This window comes from Kogia breviceps, chromosome 9 (genome assembly GCF_026419965.1).
Source record: "Kogia breviceps isolate mKogBre1 chromosome 9, mKogBre1 haplotype 1, whole genome shotgun sequence".
Taxonomy (NCBI): Eukaryota; Metazoa; Chordata; class Mammalia; order Artiodactyla; family Physeteridae; genus Kogia; species Kogia breviceps.
In genome coordinates, this window is record NC_081318.1 from 98,523,387 (window position 1) to 98,548,260 (window position 24,874).

Here is a 24,874-nt window from a genome sequence, read left to right on the forward strand (position 1 = left end):
TGTAAAGGAGAAACTAACACACTATTGTAAAACAGTTATACTCAAATAAAGATGTTAAAAATAAAAAAATAAAAAATAATACGAATGAAAAAAAAAAATACTGCTTGGGCTTCCCTGGTGGTGCAGTGGTTGAGGGTCTGCCTGCCAATGCAGGGGACGTGAGTTTAGGCCCTGGTCTGGGAGGATCCCACATGCTGCGGAGCAACTAGACCCGTGAGCCACAACTACTGAGCATGTGTGTCTGGAGCCTGTGCTCCGCAACAAGAGAGGCCGCGACAGTGAGAGGCCCGCGCACCACATGAGATGAAGAGTGGCCCCCGCTTGCCGCAACTGGAGAAAGCCCTCGCACAGAAACGAAGACCCAACACAGCCATAAATAAATTAATTAATTAAAAAAAAAAAAGTCACAGGCTGGCAATCCTGCACTCCAGCAATATTAAAAAAAAAAAAAATACTGCTTAGGGCATATTTTGATTATTCTCAGTTGTTACCGTAACACTGTTAATTTTACCTTATTAAATATTGAAGAAGTGCTATCACCATTGGAAAGACATTAAAATATATAATATGAAATTAAACTAACTTGTCTTTATGGAATACAGACAGAGAGGCTCCCAGATGTGATTTTTACAGCAAACAACTATTTTCCATAAAGGCCCTCATGTCATACATATATGCCAACAAAACCCAGAAGCAAAGGACGAATGCAGCCCTGCGTAAGATGAGATCCTTGGAGAACATGACTTAGCTCCGTGTTGTGCTAAACAAGGGGAGGCAGTAAAACAGGAAGGGGGCAAATGAACACTCCAGAGAAGAACGGCAAGAGTCTTTCTGCCCTGGTTGAGGCACACAGGCCAGGAGGAAATAGAAGTTACTATAAAGGGACCCGGCAAAATTTGCATCAGATCTGGCTTTACGACCTAGAGTTGTGGCATAAGCACATGGCCACTTACTAGCCCATCCCATGTCTCTGGGATAAATGCAAGGAGTACCAAGTCAGATCTGGGATTTCTTTCTGCTTATCCTATGCACATGAGAAGTAGAAGGGAAATGAGATAATTTTTCTATCTTTAAAAAAACTACAGTTCTTTTCCATTTGATTGGCTGAGTGGACGATCAATGGACAGTGGTTTGAGTTTTGATTAAGCACTACCTAGAAGTTCAAAATGAAAAATGGATGAATTATAAATTATGATTTGGGCATTTACAATTATGATTGGGGGCATTAATGATGCCAGAATGTGTCCAAAAGTACACATGAATTCCCTCTGCGGCCAACGCATCACTTTCTGAGACGTGTGATTCATCTTAGCATATGCCACAGGGTTAAACTGTCTTTCATCTAGAAATCTGAAAGAATTATTAAAATGGAAACATTTCATGGAAATACCACCTCAGTCATTTGGCATGTATCTAACTGGTCACCCTTTCCAAATAGTTATCATAGGACAAAAAAAAAAAAAAAAAACCAACCCACCATGAACATAACAACAGAAACAAAACAATGGAGCTCTTTTCCCTGATGTTGGACTCAAATTTGTGTGCTTAGTAATAATGACAAATTGTCCCATGTTATTGCTTCAGGAGCTGTTTCCAGGGGCCCTGGGGAATGCTATGTACTTTGCTTTCCTTCATTTTGGCCCTTGGCAAAATTTTCTTTATTCAGATAATTCTTTGAGAACGTCATTTCAGTCTGAGTCGTATACATTCTAGGTCGCTCAGTCAATAAGGGTTTTTGACCTTGTGGTTTCTACAGCCAGTTGTTCTCTTGAAGATGATTGGTGGCATTAATTCTCCTCACATGTGGTCCACGGGTAACCGGCCCCCTTCTTCAAACAAAGTGTACTCATTCTGAGGACAGCCTGGGAGGACCAGGTATCACTGCTGCCAACCCAGATCTCTGAGTTCCAGGGACAAGGACTCACCTAAGGCAGAGATGGCTCAACTAGGATTGTACTCATGGAATCATGCGACAAAAGTTCCGCTAAATTTAACCCAAACCGTGAAAGGCGAGGGGCTGCTGTTCTCCAGCATCTGCTGTTCTCTGGCATCTCTACTCACCATGCCTGCAGCCTCTCTCCTTGTTCGGGGATCTCGGTTCTCATGCATCTATACAGAGAGTTCCCTAACAGCTTTCCTCATCTTCAATGTGCTTTCGTTTTCCTAAAACACCAATGCCGAATTAACCTTCTCGAAACAATGGAGGGCACACCTTACTTCTCACTCGTGAACTTAACAGGTTCATAACTGAACATAAGTCAGACTCAGTACAGTATATTCAGCATCAGACATATTTCAGATGCAATATAATCATGACGGAATCTTTCCTCTTCCTCTCAAAAGCATCCCTTCTGCATTTTCTATTCCGGTCAGTAGCACCAGCATCCACCCAGTCTCTAAAGCCAAAGGTCAGGACTTGCTTTCCCTCATTCTTTGTTCCTTTGCTGAGTGGCATATAGGTTCGCTCAAATACACTGTAAGTGGTCCCCTCTGCTAGGATCCTAGGTCAGGCTCTCTTGGTTCTTCTCATTTCTCACCTCTTACTGGTTTCCAGCTTCCAGTTTCACCCATCTATTCTACATACAGTTGACAGAGTACCTGTTCTAAACTCAGATCTAACCATGTGACTCCCTTACTCAAAATCCTGAAGTGGAATCCCACAACCTACCCCAAACTCCTGGCTCCAGCCCGCCTTCACGGCACCTCCAGTTTTTCCACCTTCAACCACACCAAGCTCTCCAAGTGTACCCACCGCCAGGCTTCTAGTGGTATATGTTCTCGCTGGAATGTCCCTCTCTACATCTTCCCAGAAGATGCCTACTCATGTCTCATGTTCCTTCTCAAGGATTTTCCTGATGCCACCTCGCAGAGCTGTCACATTTGCCTCTGTATCATCATATCCCTTTATATGTACATATACACACACATAAATATATATATGTATTATTTTTACCTTTGGGGGACTAATTACACCATATTGCAGTAACTGTGCTATATACCTGCCATGTATAGTATAGCCTGCCTGTTACTCTTAGAGGGTGTCTGAAACACAGTACCTCATGGACAAAGGAATAAATGCCTATTCATTCATGAAAAAAAGGAAGAAAGGAACAAACAGCTCTCTAAAGCCACTTTCAACCATATCTTAGGTCTACCTTCTGCTTTACATTGGTTTACTTATTTTGTCCTTTGGCGATGCAAATACCATGGCTATCTCTCAAATACCATGGCTATCTCAAGGCTGCCATTCCCCCACTGCAACATCTACTCTTTTCACTTTAGTTTTTCTGAACTAGTTTTAGAACCATTCTTCCTTCAACGATCAGTTCAAGTTCAAAGTGGTCATAAAGCTCTGTTAGCCTCCCAGTATGTAGTGGTCACCACTCCTCTGAACTCCCAGGGCACTTTCAGCCTATCCCACACATTTAACAGTCAGTAATGCTACTCTGTGCTTTCTTTCTATGCGTAGACCTAGTACATACATGTGTAGGTGAACGGTTGATTTATATGTATGTAACTAAAGAGTGTGAGTCACACACGGGCCAGAGCCATATCGTATAACGCAGACTGCGTTATCAGAACTTCTCATAGCTCCCTATACACAAGAAGCAATCAGTAATGTTTAATAATTAAGATGGTCATCCTACAAGGCACTATATGTAGGTCCTATAGGTTAGTATTTTATTTGTATTAACGAAACCCAAATTACTCCAAAATACACTTTGATTTATTGGTGAAATATTGGTGAGATTCTAGGTTCAAGTATGGGCAATGGTCCCATAAGTCATTCAGTGGTGATTCAACACCCTACTTGTGCAGAGCTATGTTTGACTCTCAGTTGAGGAAAATCTGTTTCATAAAAGAAAGTCTTTCAATTGTTTCCCCTTTGTGCAAAGATCTTTGCATGCTCCTACTGTATGTATTGAATCAAGGCAGCTACAATTCAGTAATAAAAATAATTTGGACAGAATCGGCAAGTCCATTTTAAGACAGATATTTGAAATCTACTTCCTCACTAAACTTGGGGGTTGCTCTACAGAAGAGAAATCCTAGTGTCCAAAGGTTTGTTTTCAGGAAAATGAAAATTTTATTTCATGTATTTACCATAAAGCTGCTCTGGGTGGTCAACACCCATCAGCAACAAATGGAAAGACCCAGAGAGAAAATTCGGGGGAAAGTTCTCTCCAGGGATGACTTCTGGTTTTGGTATATAACAAGTATTCATTTCAGCTCAACAAATATTTACAGAGCATGAACTCAGTACCCAGGATGGTGCCAGAGGCTGTCTAAGATGTACTTATTTTTTCCTACTCCTCTAGGTAAGAAAGCTTTTTATTATTTTCTAGAAGAAACCAGTTTGAAGACCTTTTTAAAATATTAAAGCATATCTATAGTTGGATTCTCTATAAGAGGGAAATATTACATAATGAAGAAATATTTTACAGATACTTTGAACTTAGACCGATATATTTTTCAGCTCATTTGAATAATTTGAATATGGTAGCTGTGTCTAGTTATATTTTTCAGTTTCTTTCTATTTCTCAGATTTTTTCTTTTTTTGCCCCAGGAAACAAAGCCATTTAGGAAACTACATTAATGTCAGGTTCTCTGTGCTTACTGACAAAAAAAATCAATACAATAGAAATTGACAGGAACCATTTTCTCTGTGCCCCTTCTCCATGTGGATTGTTCTCTGCCTTCTATCCTCTCTTTTCATAACTGTTCCTATGGCCTTTCCTTCACAAGGCTAACAGCTTCTGTCATCAAGGCTTTTATTCAGTACTATATCAAGGGCTTTGCAGAAAAATGGATTAATCATGTTCGCTGCTTCTCTTTGTTTACCCCTTCAATTCTTGTAGAATTCAAGCTAACCAGGAAAAACGCATGTCTAATCACAAATGTGAACTCCCTCTTAGGCAGTTATCTTGGTGCATTTCTCTTCTAAACATATCATGTAAGTAGAGGTTCTCTGAAAATCAAATAAGATGAGTTTCCCCAAATATGTCTTCCACATCAAATACGTATTATAATGACTTAAACACGTATTTTGCGTACCCTGAGTTCCAAGAGAGAAGCTTATGTATGCCTGCCAAGGAAGTACTTAAATATTTTATTATTTTTCCACAAATATTCCTTGCAAGGCAGACATAACTAAACATTTTAAAGTAATAGTAAATTGGAGGTTAGATGTCATTAATCAAATAATAGAAGTCATGTATTCTATGAACCTTCCGAAGTAGACCTCTGAATGGTCTTGTCACTGCTAAGTCTAAATGGAATAAAGAATCTTCACTCAAATCCTATTCTTGAAAATATCAGAATGTCATCCTTCACCATTAATTTCATGTCAATTATTAAATAGGATATTGGTGGGCTTCCCTGGTGGTGCAGTGGTTGAGGGTCCGCCTGCCGATGCACGGGACCTGGATTCGTGCCCCGGTCTGGGAAGATCCCACGTGCCGCGGAGCGGCTGGGCCCGTGAGCCGTGGCCGCTGAGTCTGCGCGTCCGGAGCCTGTGCTCCGCGACGGGAGAGGCCACAACAGTGAGAGGCCCGCGTACCGCAAAAAAAAAAAAAAAAAAAAAAAAAGGGGGGTGGGGGATATTGGTGACGCCACTAATTCTATATGTAATAGTGCCATACGTGAATTCTCTAATGTATAAAAATTCCTTCTTGTTCAGAATGAACTTGTTCACTTGTTTTTAGAAAAAATATTATTTTTTCTAAATAACCTCTCCTTTGTTAAAATGCTATAGTTGGAACCTCAAGAGGCAGTAGTAACATCATCACGCCGGCACTGCTGAATCACTTCTCTGATGCTCAAACCTTCTCTCACCATTTTAGAACATGGCTTTCTCATCATTTTTGCCATCTTGCTGACAATTTGGGGGTCAGGAAGTTTTAAAAGTAGCAGTAGAATTCTTATGTCTCCAATAACAAGTATAAGATACTAAACACAAACTCTCAAACACAAATCTTTTTCAAACCGTCGGCCAAGCAGAACCCCATCAAGATGAGACTTTTTGGAAACAAGCTATGAAAAAAAAAGTGGTTTAATGGGAATTCATAATAACAGTAGGAAACGTCACAACCCTGAATGAAGCTGGCTGGAAACAGAATTACCCTGGCCGGGCTGATGGCAATCCCTGCCTCCGGGAAGAGTGGATTTCCAATCGAGTTGCCAAGTTCACCAAATGTCTAATGGGCTGGCCCTTTGCATAACTCTTCCTGTATTATTCAAGTGAAAATTGCACTTCATAGGTGTTTTCTGCTTTTTTTTTTTTTTCTTTACAAAAACTTTGAGAAGAACAAAAATAAAAGTCAGGGCAGGATCGCCCACAGGACAGACAGATGGCATCAAGGATTTCTGTTTAGCTGGAAGACCATTCCTTCTATAAACCTCACAGTTTTATAGAGTTCCTGCTAGATTTAACATAGAACACTTCTGCCAGAGGAGAATATTCTTGTAAAAAATCTCCTAGATCTGTGGCTTTATTTACAAAGGCGCTGGTGTGAAATATACACCCGGAAGAGCCCTGTGCACGTGGGCCCATGTGAGCAACACACAGCCGGTGAGATGGCACATCCCGCACACCTCAGGTGCAGCCTCGGCTGGAAGAGGCATCGCAGGAACACATTAATCAACACGTTCAAGGAATGCATTAATCAACACCGCGGAGTCGGCTGGCATGCCCCATTGTTTAACCGTGCATGCTAACAAACGCACAGCAGCAATATGAATGTGAATTTCCACCATGCTGCAAGAAACAAAACCCTTTTCAGGACTGGCCCCATGCACCATATCCCACTCAACTCGTTCAATAGAAATCATTCTCTCCTGGATGCGAGCTAGTTTATGGACTTGCTTTTTGCAACAGTCAACCAGAAACAAAGACGCTTTACAGACCAGCTAAGTTTGACAAAAGCTGTAGAAATGCCTTCTGCAGATATGAAAACTTGAATCCTTCTAAGAGCTTTTTTTTTTTCTTTGCCTTACAAAACGAATTGCTGTTGCGAAAGACAAAAGTAAAACACAACAAAGCAAAGCAAAAAAAAAAAAAAAAAAAAAATCCAAGCATCTGTGTCTGCACTCAGATGTGATGGCAACCCACTGCATTCCCAGCAGGGGCCTGGGCCTGGCCTCCTGCTCCACACTGGGCTTCATTTTCCTCCTGAGTAGTTCCCTAGATAACGGTCCTGCCAGGATTTGACTCCCTCTAGAAGCAGCCCCTGATGAAATGTCCAGATGCTGGGAGGAAGGGATCTGATAAAGCACCTTCAGAACCTGGGCACACAAACCTACCTTTGTGTGTTCAGGGTTCTGTGGACCTGTGCACTTAAGGCTTTCCAGTACTGTTAACACTCAGAGCACCTCACTCAGTAGGTTAGGGTGAGCAAAATATTGATCTGATCATGAGAATGCTGAACGTAAAGATCATAATTCGGAATGAATAAGGGAAGCCCTTTACTATGATCATTTTGAATAAACGTGCTCCAGGGGGCAGAGTTGCTTCAGTAGCGGTTTTACTGCTGGGAGCCAAGATCACAGGGCAGTGGCTCCCCTCTCTGGTGGCACAATTCCAGCCCTTCGGTGAGCCCCCCACATTAAAGTTCGTGTTCCCCTGATCCAGCCTTATCTCGTCACCAGCTCTAATTCTGATGACCTAGAAACCATTGAAAAGCTGCAAGCCGAAAGTGCAGCACGGAAAACAAATCTGATCCAGTAAGTATCTGTTGTAAAGCTAATCGCATCAGCCCTTTGGTGTATAAATGCTAAGTCGCCACACGTTTCCAGTACCGGAGTGACTCAGGCAATGTTCTCCTTCTAGTTCCAAAACAGATATTTCTCCCCACTGGACCACAGTGGGAGGCGAGGGGAAGGACGCATGCAAGTTGCAGAATTCCTTCTACTGACTACCAGCACTGACTGCTGCTGCCACAGGACACAATGCCACCCTTCGCATCCCTCTCTCACCCGCCTCCCGCTTCTCCCAACAGAGGATGCTGCTGTCTCTCTTCAGACGCCTTTCCACAGCTCTTCCTGAGGCAACTACCAGACTGAGTAGCCCGCAGCAGGGGGAGGCAGATAGGGCGGATTTCCAGAGGCAAATGATTGTGTCTCCTAAGAATCACGAGGACAGGATGCAAGGGGCAGACGGGACTTGATCAATAGAGGCATCTCAATCACGGACGCCGTAATGACTCAGAGATAAAGATCGCGAAGTGTATTATAACCCAACCTCCCTACAGAAACACTGTCCGTGGGATTTCACATGCTTCCATCTGACTCCAGGTCACAGGGTGTCACTCAGACTCCACACAGAAATGGAAAACTGAACAGTACCCTGGGATGGAAGGGAAGAACCTACATCCCCTCTCATTCGGCTTCCAGGAATGCTGCTCTTTGGTAGTGAGCTGTCATTCCACGAAGAAGTTTGCCGGGACCACAGCGGAGCGACTGTCCAAGCTCAGTAATGTTTCAGGAGATGCTGTCACTGGGTGGAAAGCCGGAGCTTGCCCTCATCATAGGTCAGGGGAAGGCAGAGGAAGTTAATAAGCATCAGAAAAGATTGTTCCGGTTTTCTAGTTGATTCAATACCCCAATTTTAACTGGTATAAAACGCTTTGCTTAGATTTACGTCCCTGTCTTGGTTTTTGGAAGTTCTGGGCTTCCCGGGGTAATTGCTTATTTATTTATTTATTTATGCAGGGTAATTGCTTTTATTGATGAGCTTTTCATCTCTAGTTTCGTAGGCAAGTATTCCTTTTATGGATGGTGTTTGTCTCCTAGGTTTGTCTGGTGTCGAGTAGACATGAAATGAAACTTATCAGCCTTAAAATGATCCTGTAGGACAAAATTTTGATAGATCTCTATACTGTCAAATAGTATCCAAAACAGTAGTTTAAGTATTGATTCACATTTACAAATCAACTTAATCATAGGAGAAAGTCTTTTTACTGTTATCAGTTTTACTATGATCTACTCAGAATAGAACTGCCAGTCTCCTAAGACATCTGCATCATTTTAAAAGGTTAGTACCACGAGTCCAAGGGAAAGAACAACTTTGAAATCATCAACCGAAAACAGTCATTAAATAACTCCAATAACCTGCCGGATTTTCCCTCTTCTACAGCTTGCCTAATGGGAACGTGCTTTAAGGTACAGCACGAGCATGATGCTTCTTCAGACTCATCATGGTTACAACCAGGACCCAACTTACACAGACGTAGCCAGGGCAGAGAACCAGCATTCAGAGTGATTTGGGGGGTGCCCCCTGCAACTCTGGTTGCTTGTAACAATTCCACCATTAACTGTCCCTACATTTCAGCTCAAGGTTTTCAAGTCAGGTAGAAGGCAGATTCTCCTTGGAGAGAACTTACGCGTTAGTGCTGCTGATGAATGCGAACGCAGTTTTTACCCGCAACCAGACACGGGGAGGGGTAGCAATTTCCAGACAGAGGGATGCGGCGTGTGGTGAGGCTTCAGAAACCACGGCTCTGGCTGCCCACGTCTTTCGGATACCACAGCCCACTCTAGCCAACGTGGAAAAGCCTACTGAAAACTCCAGTAGTTTCCACAGCACTTTCTATTCTAATGTCAGAGGCCGAATTCTTGAATAGCCTGAGGACACTCTGAATACAAGTGTGCTTTAGAGTTTCAGGAAGTTCCAGGGAGTCTTTGTGAGGCAAGGGAAAGACACAGGAAGGCAGGCAGTGTTTAGTTTCCACCAGATGAAATCCTCCATGAAGATTAAAATGCGATATTTTTTGTGGCTCTACTAGAGCCTAACGACTAAAAGTTCACTGTAGTCATCTGACAAAAGAGCAGCCACGAAGATAACTGAGAAGAATGTACCGAGAAAGGCAGAATTGAACTTTTTCACTTGTTGCCCTAGAAGACAGAGATCTGAAGTCAAATAACTCTCATGCAGTGAATGGATGAGAAAATAATGCAACCAGCCAGGAAAACTCCCTGAGGAATCACCTTAGGGAGCCCCACGGCTGCCACCTTACAAGGGCACCACGCACACCTTCCCAGCAGCCCCTTCGCTTGCCTTGTCTTTGTGTATATTCCCCCTTTCACTAGAAACCACCATTTACAAATAAGCTCCTGGTCTTTTGGTCTTCCTACCTCTCCCGAGTATCACACAATATGCTATCTACAGAAGGATCTGCCAGCATTTACTGCTGGTGCTGGTGTTTTATTGGTAGGCCACTTTACTTACCCCTGAGACAGGAAGACAAGAGCACAGCCATTTTGGAAAAGGACCAGGGAACGGCTTTGAGCAAAATCGGCCTTGGAAGCTAAAGAACAAAGGTCCTGGGGGCCTGAGTCCCAGACAAAAACCAGGCTGGCAGGAGTAAAAGACGAACCTTATCTCTGTTACACTCACGAGTATACCTAGTTGCCACAAGACTCAACTATAAACTTTATCCTTATCTGTTCCGGTACTTTCTTGCAGAAAATTCTGCCGCACTCCTCTCCCCTCAGAGAAGTACTCCTTATTCCTGCCAGCCACCACGGAGCCGCCTACTGCTCATCAAGAAGTTTGACAGGGCTTCCCTGGTGGCACAGTGGTTGAGAGTCCGCCTGCCGATGCAGGGGACGCGGGTTCGTGCCCCGGTCCGGGAGGATCCCACGTGCCGCGGAGCGGCTGGGCCCGTGAGCCATGACCGCTGGGCCTGCGCGTCCGGAGCCTGTGCTCCGCAATGGGAGAGGCCACAACGGTGAGAGGCCGGCGAACCACAAAAAAAAAAAAAAAAAAAAGAAGTTTGACAATTTCTGGAAATTATCAGTGATGATGAGACAAGCCCTCTCTATTGTTATACAAGCAACTTGCCTCTTCTCCTCAGGCAGCTGGCACTTTTTTCTGCCTTCTTCCTTGTGCACAAACTCGCTCTTTTAATAAAAAGCTTCGCTTGCCTAAGAGTCTTGTGGAAGTGGTACTCACTTCTATGGTATTGCTGTCCAAGGATGTGGAAAGTGTGTGCTAACACCGCTGTTACTACTAATTCTTAGTTCCTAACAACTGTGGTTCAGTGTAGGCAAACTTCCACATCCCTGCTAGAATGGAGGGGTCTCTCACATTGCCTCACCTTACAGGTGTATTTATTTTATGAAATACGGACACTTGTTGGAGGAGGTATGTCTAGGTATATCAAAACTTTATCAGTCATTTTACATTGACGAGGGAGCTTTCAATTAAAAGAGCCATGCATACAAAATTCAGGCTCTTTTGGTATTGGTCAAAATTATCTAACTCAGCAATGTTGCTAGCCTTTACTCATTTTCACTTTGAGAACTCTCCAAGGAGAACAAAACGTGTGCTATTTGATTCACAAAGCAGCCTCCTTAGTTTCCAGGCTACTGATTTGGGGATTTCCGGCGGGATTTTGAAACATCACAAAAACTAGTTAGTCATACACATTTAGTTTCAGTACAACATAACGGAAGCGAATTCAACTGAGGCATGAAAAATACAAAACGACATATGGATGGATCAATTTCAGACTTCTCAAGGACAAGGGACAACATCTTGCAAGATTTTACTATCTCAAAATCTTGCATACAATCTTCTTTTCTTAATTAAATTCCATGGGAGTTTACTTGTTAAATAAAACCTATGAGATAAGAGACCTAACTGCTGAACAATCACGCTTTCATAAATTCCTTAAGGAAGCTATTATTGGGTGAGATACAGTTCTCTGAACTGCGTTCCAGATTGTCAAGTAAGATATTTTTCATCAAGTTCAATGGCCTTTGAGAAGGCATCATTGGCCTGGCAGAGTCTGTTCTAGAGCTGATAATTCAAATGATATAAATTGGACTAGGGTGGGAAAGAGATTTACAAAGCAGAAAGCGTGTATCAAAGTAACACTGAAACTTTCCAAACAGACTTTTGTATTACTTGGACTTCATGGTGAGACACGAAAAATCATGGACGAAAAATATGTTCTCAGGAGATTTTTGATAGATGATTGAATCAAAAAGAAAACTTTCTTACAAATGATTCCTTATCACCTTAAATCTTTAATTCCATCAGAAACCTATTGTTTACCAGCAATGCTTTTATTCTGCTATTTTCTGAACTTTGTACGATTCATGACTTAGAAAAACAAAAATCTTATTACTATGAAAGGACATGAAGAGCTGGTTTTCTTCCCTGTGTATTTGATCCATTCTCTCTGAAATGCAGTATGATTCATGTTTCTGCAACCATTATCCCTACTCGCTGTCTTTCATCACACTCTCTGGATGGACGCTATTAAACATGGCGATACTATTACATAAACACATCATTTTATGGTATAACTCCCTTCTTGAACCAATTACTAATTTAAACCTTTTAAGAAGATAAGCTCCTACCTTTGAAGAAGATCTTCTTATCTGAAGAGATTGTTCTTCCTTTGACTTCTTTAAACCAAAAGTCTTGGCATTGCTCTGTGGGTTGAAGAGAGGGGAGAAAGTTAACAAGACATTCGTAGTCAATCACAGCAGATTGTCCATACATTAACTCCAACTGACTCCTTGAGGGGAAACTCAATTACAGGGGGAGCCCTGCAAGGAAAGACAAATTATGAATAGATTTGCCAAAACACATCTCTGCTGGTTTCAGTCAAAAGTGACAGCAGAGAAGTGACTAAAACTCTGGTGACCATCCCATTAATGCATCCCAAACGAAAGAGTCACGCCTGGTGCCTTTTTTCAGTTTATGGAAATAGAGGGTTTTTTGGCAATGCATGTGTATAGCGTGGCTAAAATACTTCCATATTGTGTGACTACTATTATTATTATTGAAGTATTTTATTTAGTAGAGTAGGAAATCTTCTCTGTTTGAAAGGCCCCAAGTTTTCAATGAGGGTCACAAAGAAATGACGGGTGCAGCCTAGAGCAGAGAAGACCCACCTGGGCTGTGATAAAGGGCCAGCTACGGACAATCCAGAGCTTGACCATCTCCAAGTCTCCTCTCCTCAGCCTGAATGTTTCCTTTGCAAATATTCCAGCTGAGAAATAGCCAGCAAAGGACAGCACAGACCAGGAGGAAAACAATCACAGCTGAGTACATTAGGTCTCTCTTTTTTTTTTTTTTTTTTTTTTTTGAGACAACCAATTCAGGGACACCCATGGTTTTCTAAAAGAGGATTTGTGGCTTTTGGGACTTTGGGATTTTGGAAACAGAAGTCATACTATCAACCTCTGAAAAACCTTTCAGAGAAGAGAAACAAGTGTCAATTCAGGAATTCCTGGCTGCACTCAAATATGAAGACAACTATCAATTGCAAAATGATTCTATTACTAAAATAAAAAGACGTGTCATCATCTCAGATGCTTTAGTTTAGGCACGTGTTATAAAATATCTTCTGTATTCAGTTGCGAAAAGCTTTATCTTAATTACATGTAAAACCACTCCATTGATTTTCATTGGATCTGCTGCAATGATATTTTATCAGGACAAAACGTTAATGTTGCAGTGGTTAGTGATCCTCCCATGGAATTAAAACCAATTTTAGGGTAAATGAGGTTTTCTTTCCTTGTCATTTAGTTCCCACTTACAAAGTCTCTACAGGTGTGTAGGAAAGAGTCTACAAGGATTTGAAGCTATGTCTACAATAAAAACAATTCAACCAAATATACTGAACATTTCATATGTATCTGTCAATAGACTGGAGAAATACAGATAAGAAAACAGGAATTAAATAGGGCATGTTTCCTACATAAGGGATCTCAGTCCATGAACTGATGGGAAAACCAGAACTACCACCAACCATCGTACAATGCAGTATTTATAGAGTATACTATGAAACCACAAAAGAACAATTGATTCTACAAGGGGGCATCAAGGAAGGCGTTCCACAGGACACAATGCTTGAGTTAAACCTTACAGGTGGGTAGAGAGGGCATTCTGAGTAGAGGGATGGGCATTAACAAAGGAACGGCAATGACCAAGTGGGTGGCATGTCCCCGCCAGCAAAGCAATGGAGCTACAGGCACAGTGATGGTGGGAGGCCGGGGATATGGCCAAGAGGGGAGGCTACTGAGGTCATACGCTACCAGAGTACAAAGGGCCTTGAGCACCAACCAACTGACAGGTCTGAACTTGAACTTGAGAACAATGTAGGCCTACTGAGGGTATTAGGCCAGAGGAAAGGACAGTTGTCAGTAGCGTAACTGTCCAAGAGAATAGAGATTGGAAAGGGAGGCTGCTTTGGGGATGTTTCAGTCACCAACATACAAGAGTCTTGGCTTGTAGGGGTAACCCCTGGCTCTTCCCAAAGCCCACCCCCAAGATGAATCAGGAAACACAGATGGAACACTGATGTAGGGATAAGAACAATGATTTGGCCATGACATGTGATGCTACTGCAAAAATAATAATCATCTAACTTTATTAATGGATTGATTTTGTGACTTTTCATTATCCTAATATATGAGAACACCTTTAGAGGTGGAACTTGATCAGGTCAGCATGTGGATGGGGTCTAGTTTCTCTCCCCTCCACCTAGCCATCTCTCCATCTTTCTGCATCTCTCTCCCCCAGGGCAGCTCGGCTTGCTTCGGGTCCTGCCCGGGACCTGAGGCAGGTGGGGTAGCCCAATGCCAGGCCTGACACTAAGGAAACCTGTCCTCCTGAATCCTTTGTTTCTGTTATGGGATGTGGGCCTGGATTACTCTTCCTCTCCACATTGCAGTGTTCATGTCTGATACTGGTTTGGGCTTAAAGGAATCAGACCTGCTTAATGGAGGGTGTCGCTTCCAGGTCATCACTCACCTAGGGGAAAGGAGCCTGTTGCCTCTTCTAGCCTAGAGTAACAGAGCTCTGCACCGGGACTCAAGCTCAAGGCCTCAGTTTCTAGTGCCTTTGTATTTCGTCTTGCTTTGTCAATGTCCTCACTACAAGCATCTCCTTTGGGTACCACAGAGGCAGAGCAGAAGGTAAGCATTATTGGGCCCACTGGCCAAAATACACCACGATCCTTTATCTCCAAATAATCTTGGTAAGACAGTTACGCTACTCAAAAGGGAGCCTGTTCCTACCTTCTTAAAGGCTCTGCTAAAACAAATTTCTGTGTATGGTAAAAGCAACAGAAACTTAGAGAGTGCTTGAGTTTGCCGAACTAAGCCCTTCAAAGGCATCTTCACCCCACCTATTTGGTACCCTCTTTGTGTCTGAAACACCGACACCACATTGCTGGGGGAGCTGTTGCTGAAAATCTATATCACAGCTGACTGGAGGCTACTGCTAAATATTGGGGAGTGAGTCCAGTAAAGACACAGGTCAATAAAATTAATTTTACTGTAATTTTTACCTGGAAGAGCTAAGAGAACTAACATGTAATAACATAATAACTATGTCCCCAGACACGCAGGTAATGCACCAATTCTATAAGCATCATTATTGCTTTGACACAGAGGCAGAAACCGAAGCACAGAGAGGTGAAGTTAATGGCCCTCGACACACAACTGGCAAGTCATACGTTTGGAACACAAGACCACTTCTGTCTGAATCCCAAACTCGTGCGTTTTCTACTTCCTCCTCCGGCTTTTGAGAGAGGACGGGATAAACTTGGGATTGGGGATGCTACTGAGATGCAGTTGGAGGGGAGCAGGAAGTTCTCAGAAAGAGTGGTCAGACTGAGAGGAAGACACTGAAGAAGCCAGAAATAAAAGGGTCAAGAGGGGGAAAGGGTGGTCCACAGTGTCAAAACCTACAGGAAGGACCCAAATGGGGAGAACTCAGCAGCTGGTAGTGGGAAGTCCCCGCAGCCCTGAGCTGGTACTACCCCCCCCACCCCCGTGGACTATGCTTTCCTGCTTTCAGCGACACCTGCTGCACTAGCATTTCTATGTCCCTCTGGCAAGTATGCTTCTTACTAATAATGTCTCACAAAGGGCCAGGTATGAAAATACTACTGGGTACGGTATGGAAGATGTTTTGAACATGGATTTTAAAGAGGAGGCAAAGGAATGTGGTTCTTTTGATAAGCTTGAATCGTTTTCAGAATAATACAATTCAGGGCAAAACATCCTAAAAAGAACACTTATTATGTAATTTCGCATAAGTATGGTTTTCCATACGCATCATGTGGGAAAATGATTTCATCCTTGCTTATGTGTATTATTGAAAGGGCACTGCCTCATTTTTAACCTCCCTGAGGTTAAAAGACCACCAAAAGACTATGTACTAACTATTACGTCAGCAATTATGCCAAACATTTCTACGGAATGAATGTTTGTTTGCTACACTCATTACTCTTGCTTTGACAACTGTGTCAACGGCCTTTCATCACCCTGAAACATTTAGGTCGACGGCATAGCATAATACATCATTGCGAAGGATTATTTTTCCAATAACAAAGTAATATTAATTTTTTTAAACCAAAATACAATCAACTTATCCGATTAAATAAACCCAGTCTTAAGTCAAAAGGTCAAGGTGAGATCTGATGTAATTTAAAAGTCGCCTTCAGAAAAGATGAATAACATCTAGGTGAAAAACGTAACAAACCCAAAGGCCATGGCACACACAGTAAAACAACTACAATAAAAACAATTCAATGGTGCATAAGTATAATATTAAAAATTTTCTACAATTCAAGAAAGTGAATACTTGCCTTAGCTGCTCATAGAAAAATAACATAATAAAATTCCTAAGACCTCCAAAATAAATCGAACTATTGATTGGCATTAATTTTTGGCAGGATTTGTTTGTTTATTTTCAAATGAGAATCCACAACATTCAATACAATCAAAAATCCATTTTGCAAACGCTGTTAGGAAAAAGTATCAGCGAGCAGAAACACTCAAAATCTCACTTAGTTTATACAATTGTGAGGACATAAAAAATGCTTACTCTTGGGCTTCCCTGGTGGCACAGTGGTTGAGAGTCCGCCTGCCGATGCAGGCGACACGGGTTCGCGCCCCGGTCCGGGAGGATCCCACATGCCGCGGAGCGGCTGGGCCCGTGAGCCATGGCCGCTGAGCCTGCGCGTCCGGAGCCTGTGCTCCGCAACGGGAGAGGCCACAACAGTGAGAGGCCCGCGAACCGCGGAAAAAAAAAAAAAAAAAAAAAAAAAAAAAGCTTACTCTTTAGTTGCTGTGAGGTTGATTTCTAAAAACTGGCCTTAGTGATGATAATCTACCCTTTGGGGTAGACTACATCAAAATATCAAGCATCTGACACCTCAAGCCAATTCTGTTTTCAACTGTGACAATTATTTCCTGTTTATACTCTTACAAAATATAGTTGATAAACACTCTTCTGAACACCAATTCTGAAAACCTTACACGTAACGATATATTTATACACCTGCACTGTTATGTATTTATGTCGCATGCAAAAGTGTTTTGTGCTTTTATCATGAGGAAATGGTAGTAATTTACCAAGTTATCTTTAATCTTGGGTCTTAACAAAACTTCAGTAGTAAATCATGGACTAACTCTCAAACCCTTCTTTTTTTTTTTCTTAACTTCCTGCCTTTGACATGATCCTTGGACTGAATCTGGGGCTCATTCATACTTATTAACTGGAGAGAAAAGGATAAACAAACAACCCTATTAAAATTGGCATTTATCTTTGGTTTCTCTGGGGGTATGCCTGTCATCCAGCAGCCTAATTCAGCTTGGCATGGCAAAAAGCCAAAATCATCTTGAAAGCCGGTTCTCCCCATTTCAGCAGCCTATGAAACAAAATACATTCCAAAAAGCAGAGAGTATGGTCTGAAATAAAGCAGGTTCTCCAGCCAGCACCTCAACGAGATGGCACCCAGAGGGGCCCACCTCTACCACAACCGGACTGGCAGGGGTTCTGGGGACACGGAGTCCCGACTTCTAATCCCAAGTTTAGCATCAAGCTCAGCCTACTGTTGCAAGACCAATCAACTTGTTGGGACCTGGGACCAGCTCCATGACCTCGTAAATGTCAGGGTGGCGCAAGGCAGGGACCCATCCTGATGGCAAACTTGCAGGTGAACCAATGTGCATCCTGCCTTGCCATTCAGAGAAATGAAACCACTGGTCCCTTGATAAATCAAATGAAACAGACTGAAGATGGACCATCCCCAGAAGCTTTTTTTTTTTTTTTTGCGGTACGCGGGCCTCTCACTGCTGCGGCCTCTCCCGTCGCGGAGCACAGGCTCCGGACGCGCAGGCTCAGCGGCCACGGCTCACGGGCCCAGCCGCTCCGCGGCATGTGGGATCTTCCCGGACCGGGGCACGAACCCGTGTCCCCTGCATCGGCAGGCGGACTCTCAACCGCTGCGCCACCAGGGAAGCCCCCCAGAAGCTTTTGAGTGTTTCAAGTGACATCGTCATCTGCTACCTTGTAAACTGGTGCAAACGACCAACAGTGGGCAAATTACACTGATGCTGGATAAATGCCGTCTTACCGTCTGTCAGTGCACTGGCCATCCTGCTGTCACATATTTTGGAACAGTTCACGGTACCTCAGACATGGCACGTTTCATGGTTTTATAAGAGGAATAACTAGACGTGGAAACCTAGAGATCCAGTGGGAGTACTGCTAGCTGTTCACCAAAGAGCCATTGTCCCTTCTGTCATGCGGAGGGGCTGTGAGGGAGAAGCTCCTGTCCGGGGTCTATATTTCCAGCTCCCCTTGTATCTGGGCAAGACCTTGAGATGTGAGAGAGCTAACACGTATCACTTCTTTGCCCAGATGTTTAGGAAGCAAGTGTGTCTTTCCCACACCTCTTATCTCTCCACTGTTGGCTGGATGTCAATGCCCAACGTGACTTTGGAAATCACGTGGCCTGGCCTCTGTCAGTGGAGGTTCCTGAAGGGTGACAGGTAGAGAGCCTTCCCTCCATGCAAATGGTCTACATTACTAGCACTGGACCGTGATATGAGCTAGAAAGGAACTCTAATTCAGTGACGTTTCTACAATTTAGGGGATTGCTCCAACAGCAAGCTCTGCTCTATCAGCGTCAGCATGTCATAAACACAATAGAAACTTTAAATTAAATCTATTCCTCGTTGGTCCTTTTTCTGTGTCTATAATCTAAGAGGAGTAGATTTAATTTTATAATATTAGTCCATGCAGAGCAGTAGAGCAAAAGTGATTAAAGGATATTAAATAAGTCCTCTTAAAGACAATTAAAGTAACAGTGTTTTACTTTGTTTAGGGAAGAAAAAACATAAAGGAGGCTGGTTAAACTGTCAATGAATATATGAAGGTCCTAAAAATTTTATATTGCAGATAGTGAGAAACTATTTCTCAACTTCCCTAAATATAAACCAAACAAATACCGAAGATTTACGTGATGGTATAAAATATAACACTGTACCTAGACCACAGGGAAGACTGAAAATAGAGTTTTTCAAACTTATAGTTACCAGTGGGGAAAAGGGAGGGAGGGATAAACTGGGAGATTGGGATTGACATATACACACTAGTGTATATAAAATAGATAAACAACAAGGACCTACTGTATAGCACAGGAAAATCTTCTCAATACTCTGTAATGATGTATATGGGAAAAGAATCAAAAAAAGAGTAGATATATATATATGTGTGTATAACTGATTCACTTTGCTGTACACCTGAAACTAACACAACATTTTAAATCAACTGTACTCCAATAAAATTTCTTTTTTTAAATGGCAGCAGCATAGTAAGTAGTGGATTAAAACCTCACCTTTTAAAATTCACCGTCTCTTTGACTCATTGAAAGCAAATTAAATTTTTTGGGAAAAAAATAGAATTTTTGAGAGAATCTGACTCTGAGTAGGCGAGGCTGGAAATCCACTTTTCTAACAGGCACCCCCAGGGGGTTTCGATGTCTGTGGTCATGATGCATGTGGCCACACCATGAGTAACATGGTAAAGATGGTTAGACAGTGAAATACGCCACTTTGTGAGGTTGTCACATTTCCTTCCTCGAAGAAAGTAGAACTGGGAACCTTTTTCATCCACAGGGTAGAAAACAAACTTGGTCAACAAATATTACACACCTCTGGGAACCCAGACAGGTAAGACATGATTCCAATCGTTAAGCAGTTCACGGTCTTAGGAGAGTGATTGTGAATGTATATCCGTGTGTGTGTGTGTGTGAGTGTGTGCGCGCCCGTATGCAGAGTAAGTGGTGAGGAGGAGGAGGGAAACAAGATGATTCCAGGTTAAACTGGGCGAGATAAGCTCTCACCCCGTGGGTGGGCAGATGTCCCCCAGTGTGGCCCCTGGTACCCCAATCTCTCCCAGGCATCCTTGTCTCCAGATAATGTTACCACCGACCAAGATACAGAATGAAACAGAGGCACCCAACCCTATTCAAGAAGCAAAAGCAGGGCTTCCCTCGTGGCGCAGTGGTTGAGAATCCGCCTGCCGATGCAGGAGACACGGGTTCGTGCCCTGGTCTGGGAAGATCCCACATGCCGCGGAGCAACTAAGCCCGTGAGCCATGGCCGCTAGGCCTGCGCGTCCGGAGCCTGTGCTCCGCAACGGGAGAGGCCACAACAGTGAGAGGCCCGCATACCGCAAAAAAAAAAAAAAAAAAAAAAAAAAAAGAAGCAAAAGCAGTTCACTTTTACATATTTAACATATCAAACTTCCACGTGAAAGTGATGGGAAGAAAAGATTCTAAGGCAAACAAAAAAAATTATAAAACCACATGGCTGTACGGGGAGCTATTGTTTAATGGGTAGTTTCAGTTTGGGATGATGAAAAAGTTCTGGAGATGGTGATGATCATATAGCAATGTGAGTGGACTTATTACCCCTGAACTATACACTTAAAAATGGTAAATTTTGTTATACATATTTTACCACAATAAAAAAAAACACGGCTATGAGAACTAGACACAGCATAGAGAACAAATGTATGGATAGCAAGGGGGAAGGCGGGGTGGGGTGAATTGGGAGATTGGGATTGACATATATACACTATTGATAGTATGTATAAAATAGATTACTAATGAGAACCTACTGTATAGCACAGGGAACTCTACTCAATGCTCTGTGGTGACCTAAATGAGAAGGAAATCCAAAAAGAGAGGGGATATATGTATACACATAGCTGATTCACTTTGCTGTACAGTATAAACTAACACACTATTGTAAAGCAACTCTACTCCAATAAAAATTAAAACAAACAAACAAACATGGCTATAGATTTTCCTTCTAACTCCATAAGTTAATGAACATAATAGGATAGTTTCCAGAAAAAAAAAATTCAAAGTACACCTTACACTCTCTCATCTATACATTCTATGTCCTTGAAAAGTCAGGAAAACATTAATTTATTCAACAAATATTTAATAAGCAACCACTATGGCCCAGACACTGTTCTAGGTACTGAAGAGACAGTAGTGAGCACAATAAAATCCTGGCCTCCTACAGCACTTATTTATTCATCTCCTCATACACTCACCAAATATTTATTAAATGTCTATCACTTGCCAAGTTCTACACTGGGCACCAGAGATATAATGGTGAAAACACAGTGAAAATATCCACACACCAGACCCTTCCTTGTCCTCATGAAGCTTCTAGGAGACTGCACGAGACAGAAATTGATTAAATAATCACAGAAATGAATATAAAATATCAACTTTGAAAACTTTGAAAAGTTGTCAAAGCAGAGATGCAGGGAGCTCCTAGTGTGTGGTGACGGGAATTGGCTTTGCCAAGGAGGCTGGTCTTTCTGAAGGAAAGAATGACTGAGCTGAGCTGTGATGACGGGGCGGGGAGACAGTGTGGCCTGAGCAGGGCAGAGAGAAAGGGGAGCGGCCCCAGGGAGGCGGGAGACGCAGGCAGGGGGCCGGCCTTGCGGAGCCCTGGAGATGTTTCAGTCTTTACCTATAGCTAGTGGGAAGCAGCCGCATAGCACAGGGAGATCAGCTCGGTGCTTTGTGTCCACCTAGAGGGGTGGGATAGGGAGGGTGGGTGGGAGACGCAAGAGGGAGGAGATATGGGGATATGTGTATATGTATAGCTGATTGACTTTGTTACAAAGCAGAAACTAACACCATTGTAAAGCAATTATACTCCAATAAAGATGTTAAAAAAAAAAAGAAAAATAAATAAAAAATAAAAGACCCTGGGAAGCCATGAATGCACTTCAATGAGGCTGGGGGTGGGAAACCAATGATTTCATCAGAAATAATATTTATTTTGCTGCTCTAACAATTTTTAAATGGCCAACTGAAAATGAGGGCAGAAACAAGTGAATTCCTACAGCGTTATAAAAATAGGTGAAACTCTGAAGCTTTCAGATGAAGGGTAGTATTTAACGTGAATTATCATGGTCAGATGAGAAATTAGGAACAGCACTCTTTTTTTTTTTTTCATTCTTTAGTGTTGATCAAAACACAGTCTCTCTATTATATAATCTACTAATGAAGTTGAATTTGATTAAAAGTGAGTCACCTGAATTTGCAAGCCTGGTAAAGTAAGTTGCCTACACTTGATTGATACTGTTTCCAGTGGATACTCTGGCTGGAAAAAGGGAAACCATTTGATCAAAGAAATGAAGTGTATTAAACTTCACAAAATGTGATGACTTGGGCATCTTTCATTAACACGTAAGGTACAAATGGGACCGTTACTGCACTGATTTGATTAGTATTTAAGAACTTGAACAAAGAATCAAACGCACAGCATTTCTTCCTTTAAAATACGGTTATCAGTGCTAATATACACTGTTGAACAGGAAAAAAAATTCAGAATGGCATAATGCTGTATGCTAAGAGCAGATATATAAGGGAAAAGGGAAAAACTCTACCTTCTGTATATAGTCAGGTTTGCCATGTGCTGCCTATTTTAATGTGCACAGATTTAAACATTCAGTAAGTAGGCGACAGACATTTCTGCATTTCAAATTCTGGACAAAAATAGGAGGTAAGGAAACATCAAACTCTTGATTGTGTAGTTGAGCTCGTGTGACCCCTGAACAACATAGTTCATTCCAGACTATCTCTCAAAGTTCAGAGAAGTTGTATAGACTTGACCCATATAATTTGCACAATTCACCTTTTCACCAAATTGTCATGATACGATTCAGATCTGTCAATTCATTGTTCTGCTTAAATTACTTTCAGAATGCAATGTAGATAGTCAGAAGAATGCTCCCAAGGATGCTTTAGCCACATTTTATTATAAGCTACCAAAGCCCCCGAGATTTTATAGGTGCTGGGAACTACAGCTTATTTGCAGTGGTCTCTACTACTATCACTTTTGGAGACATAGCCTTAAGTTTAGTCTGACTTGATTTAAAACCTAGTAATTACATTCTATCAATTTACACTTTGGTCCTACAAATTTTAAAATAATTTTTAAATTGCACGTGCAAAATTCTTCCAATTTTAAAGCAAAGTTTTAAATGCCCAATTAAGTTGCCCAGTGGTATCAAAACTCTAGTTCATCTTCTTGGCAGATGTTACAAACAATAAGTCAGATTGTAAAGAAAGGGATGAAAATGCAGTAAATCAGATTTAGGAACAGTATAGAAGAATGAATTCACCTCCCATAAAGGAAAGGGAGAAAATCTTTTTTAAAAAATTAAAAGTACAATTTGCACATCTTTTGCTGTTGTTGGCACTAAACCTATCTCACCAGAAAGACGAAATGAGAAGAGGTTTGAAAAACTTTGAAACATTCGAATAAAGACTAGACGTTTCTTTTTCCTTTCTTTTTGCTATCAGTGTTCAAAGTTGGCAAGTCCTTTTTGTTTCAACATTCTCTTTAGATGCTCTAGTTTTCTAGCCTCTTCTTGACACGGACATGAATTCACAAGCCGTCCCCTCACTTTTACTTTTCCCCACGACTTCCTGAGTAGTTGCCATGTTCATTGAACTGAATTTGAGGTCTTTTCATAATACTGCTGTGGAAGGAGAAAGGAGTGAGCCGCAACAGAAACAAAACGAAATGGGTTCCAAATACAACTTGGATGTCACTTCAGTGATGTTCCCATAATACTGACTGGTACCCAGGACCTCCAAATGAGGATTCTGTCTCCATTTCTTAGCTGTCTATGCAAGCACTAATTTTCAACCTTAGTTGTATTGATTTTTTGAGCCAAAGGGAACTTTCTGAGCATAAAAAGGAAACAAAACAAAGAGCAGAGGAATCAAACAGGACTCCACTTATGGCTTGGTAGAACCCCAAATCACACCTAAGCCGACCAATACAGATTTCTCCCTAGGAGTATCTGAGTTGAGAGGCCCAATCCTGGTCAACACCGAAATGGCTCTGGGAGTCTCAGACCTCTCAGGTCTCTAAATCAGCCTCCCAACTTGAGAGTCTGAAACCCTGGTCTTATAGAAATCTGAATACTATTAGTTCCAGGTCACTGACCAAAGTTAAGTCCAAATATGAAGCTGTCCATTTAAAAAGAGGGCATCTTTCATGCAACATGCCCTGTATTAAATGAACCATTATTTCTAAATAAAGCAATCAAATTATGAATTCAATAACTTACCAGGTGACATTACGCAAAGCACTTCCTCGCTGGGTACAAAACGGGGTTAATAATCCTGACCTATTGCCTAAGGTCTCTGGGGACAATTCATTTAGGAATTGTCTAAGCGCTGTATAAATGTTACTGGCGTTATGAAAGCTTGGTTTTATTGTCATTGGAACACCACCATCCTAAAAAGGAATTCAGAGGTTTGGTCAGAGGTGAACTAACAAAGCAAGGTCTATGCTAATACAAGTGCCCTCTGACCCTGGATCACTGAGCTTGAAAAATCACACAGTTCAGAATGTAAATGAAGTTTGCATTTTCAGAGACACAGTTTTTGTTAATTTCTTTCCTATTCAAGTCCTTTTCTTTGAAAATCATTACTCTGGAAGCAAAACAACCATTCCATTTTCAATTTCCACCCCCCCCCCTTTTTGTTTTATATTATTCTCATTGCTATCC

The 24,874-nt window shown here is 42.0% G+C and overlaps 1 protein-coding gene across 20 annotated transcripts in view; it reads right to left on the minus strand.

Annotated features, from left to right (window-relative positions):
- The window catches only part of NRCAM (neuronal cell adhesion molecule), a 314,557-nt gene that overhangs the window by 147,480 nt on the left and 142,203 nt on the right, over window positions 1-24,874 (minus strand). For all 20 annotated transcript variants that reach the window (XM_067042868.1, XM_067042865.1, XM_067042855.1 and 17 more), the window contains exon 3: window positions 12,367-12,441. The gene's annotated coding sequence lies outside the window, so the exon portion shown is untranslated. The remainder of the gene's footprint in view (window positions 1-12,366; window positions 12,442-24,874) is intronic.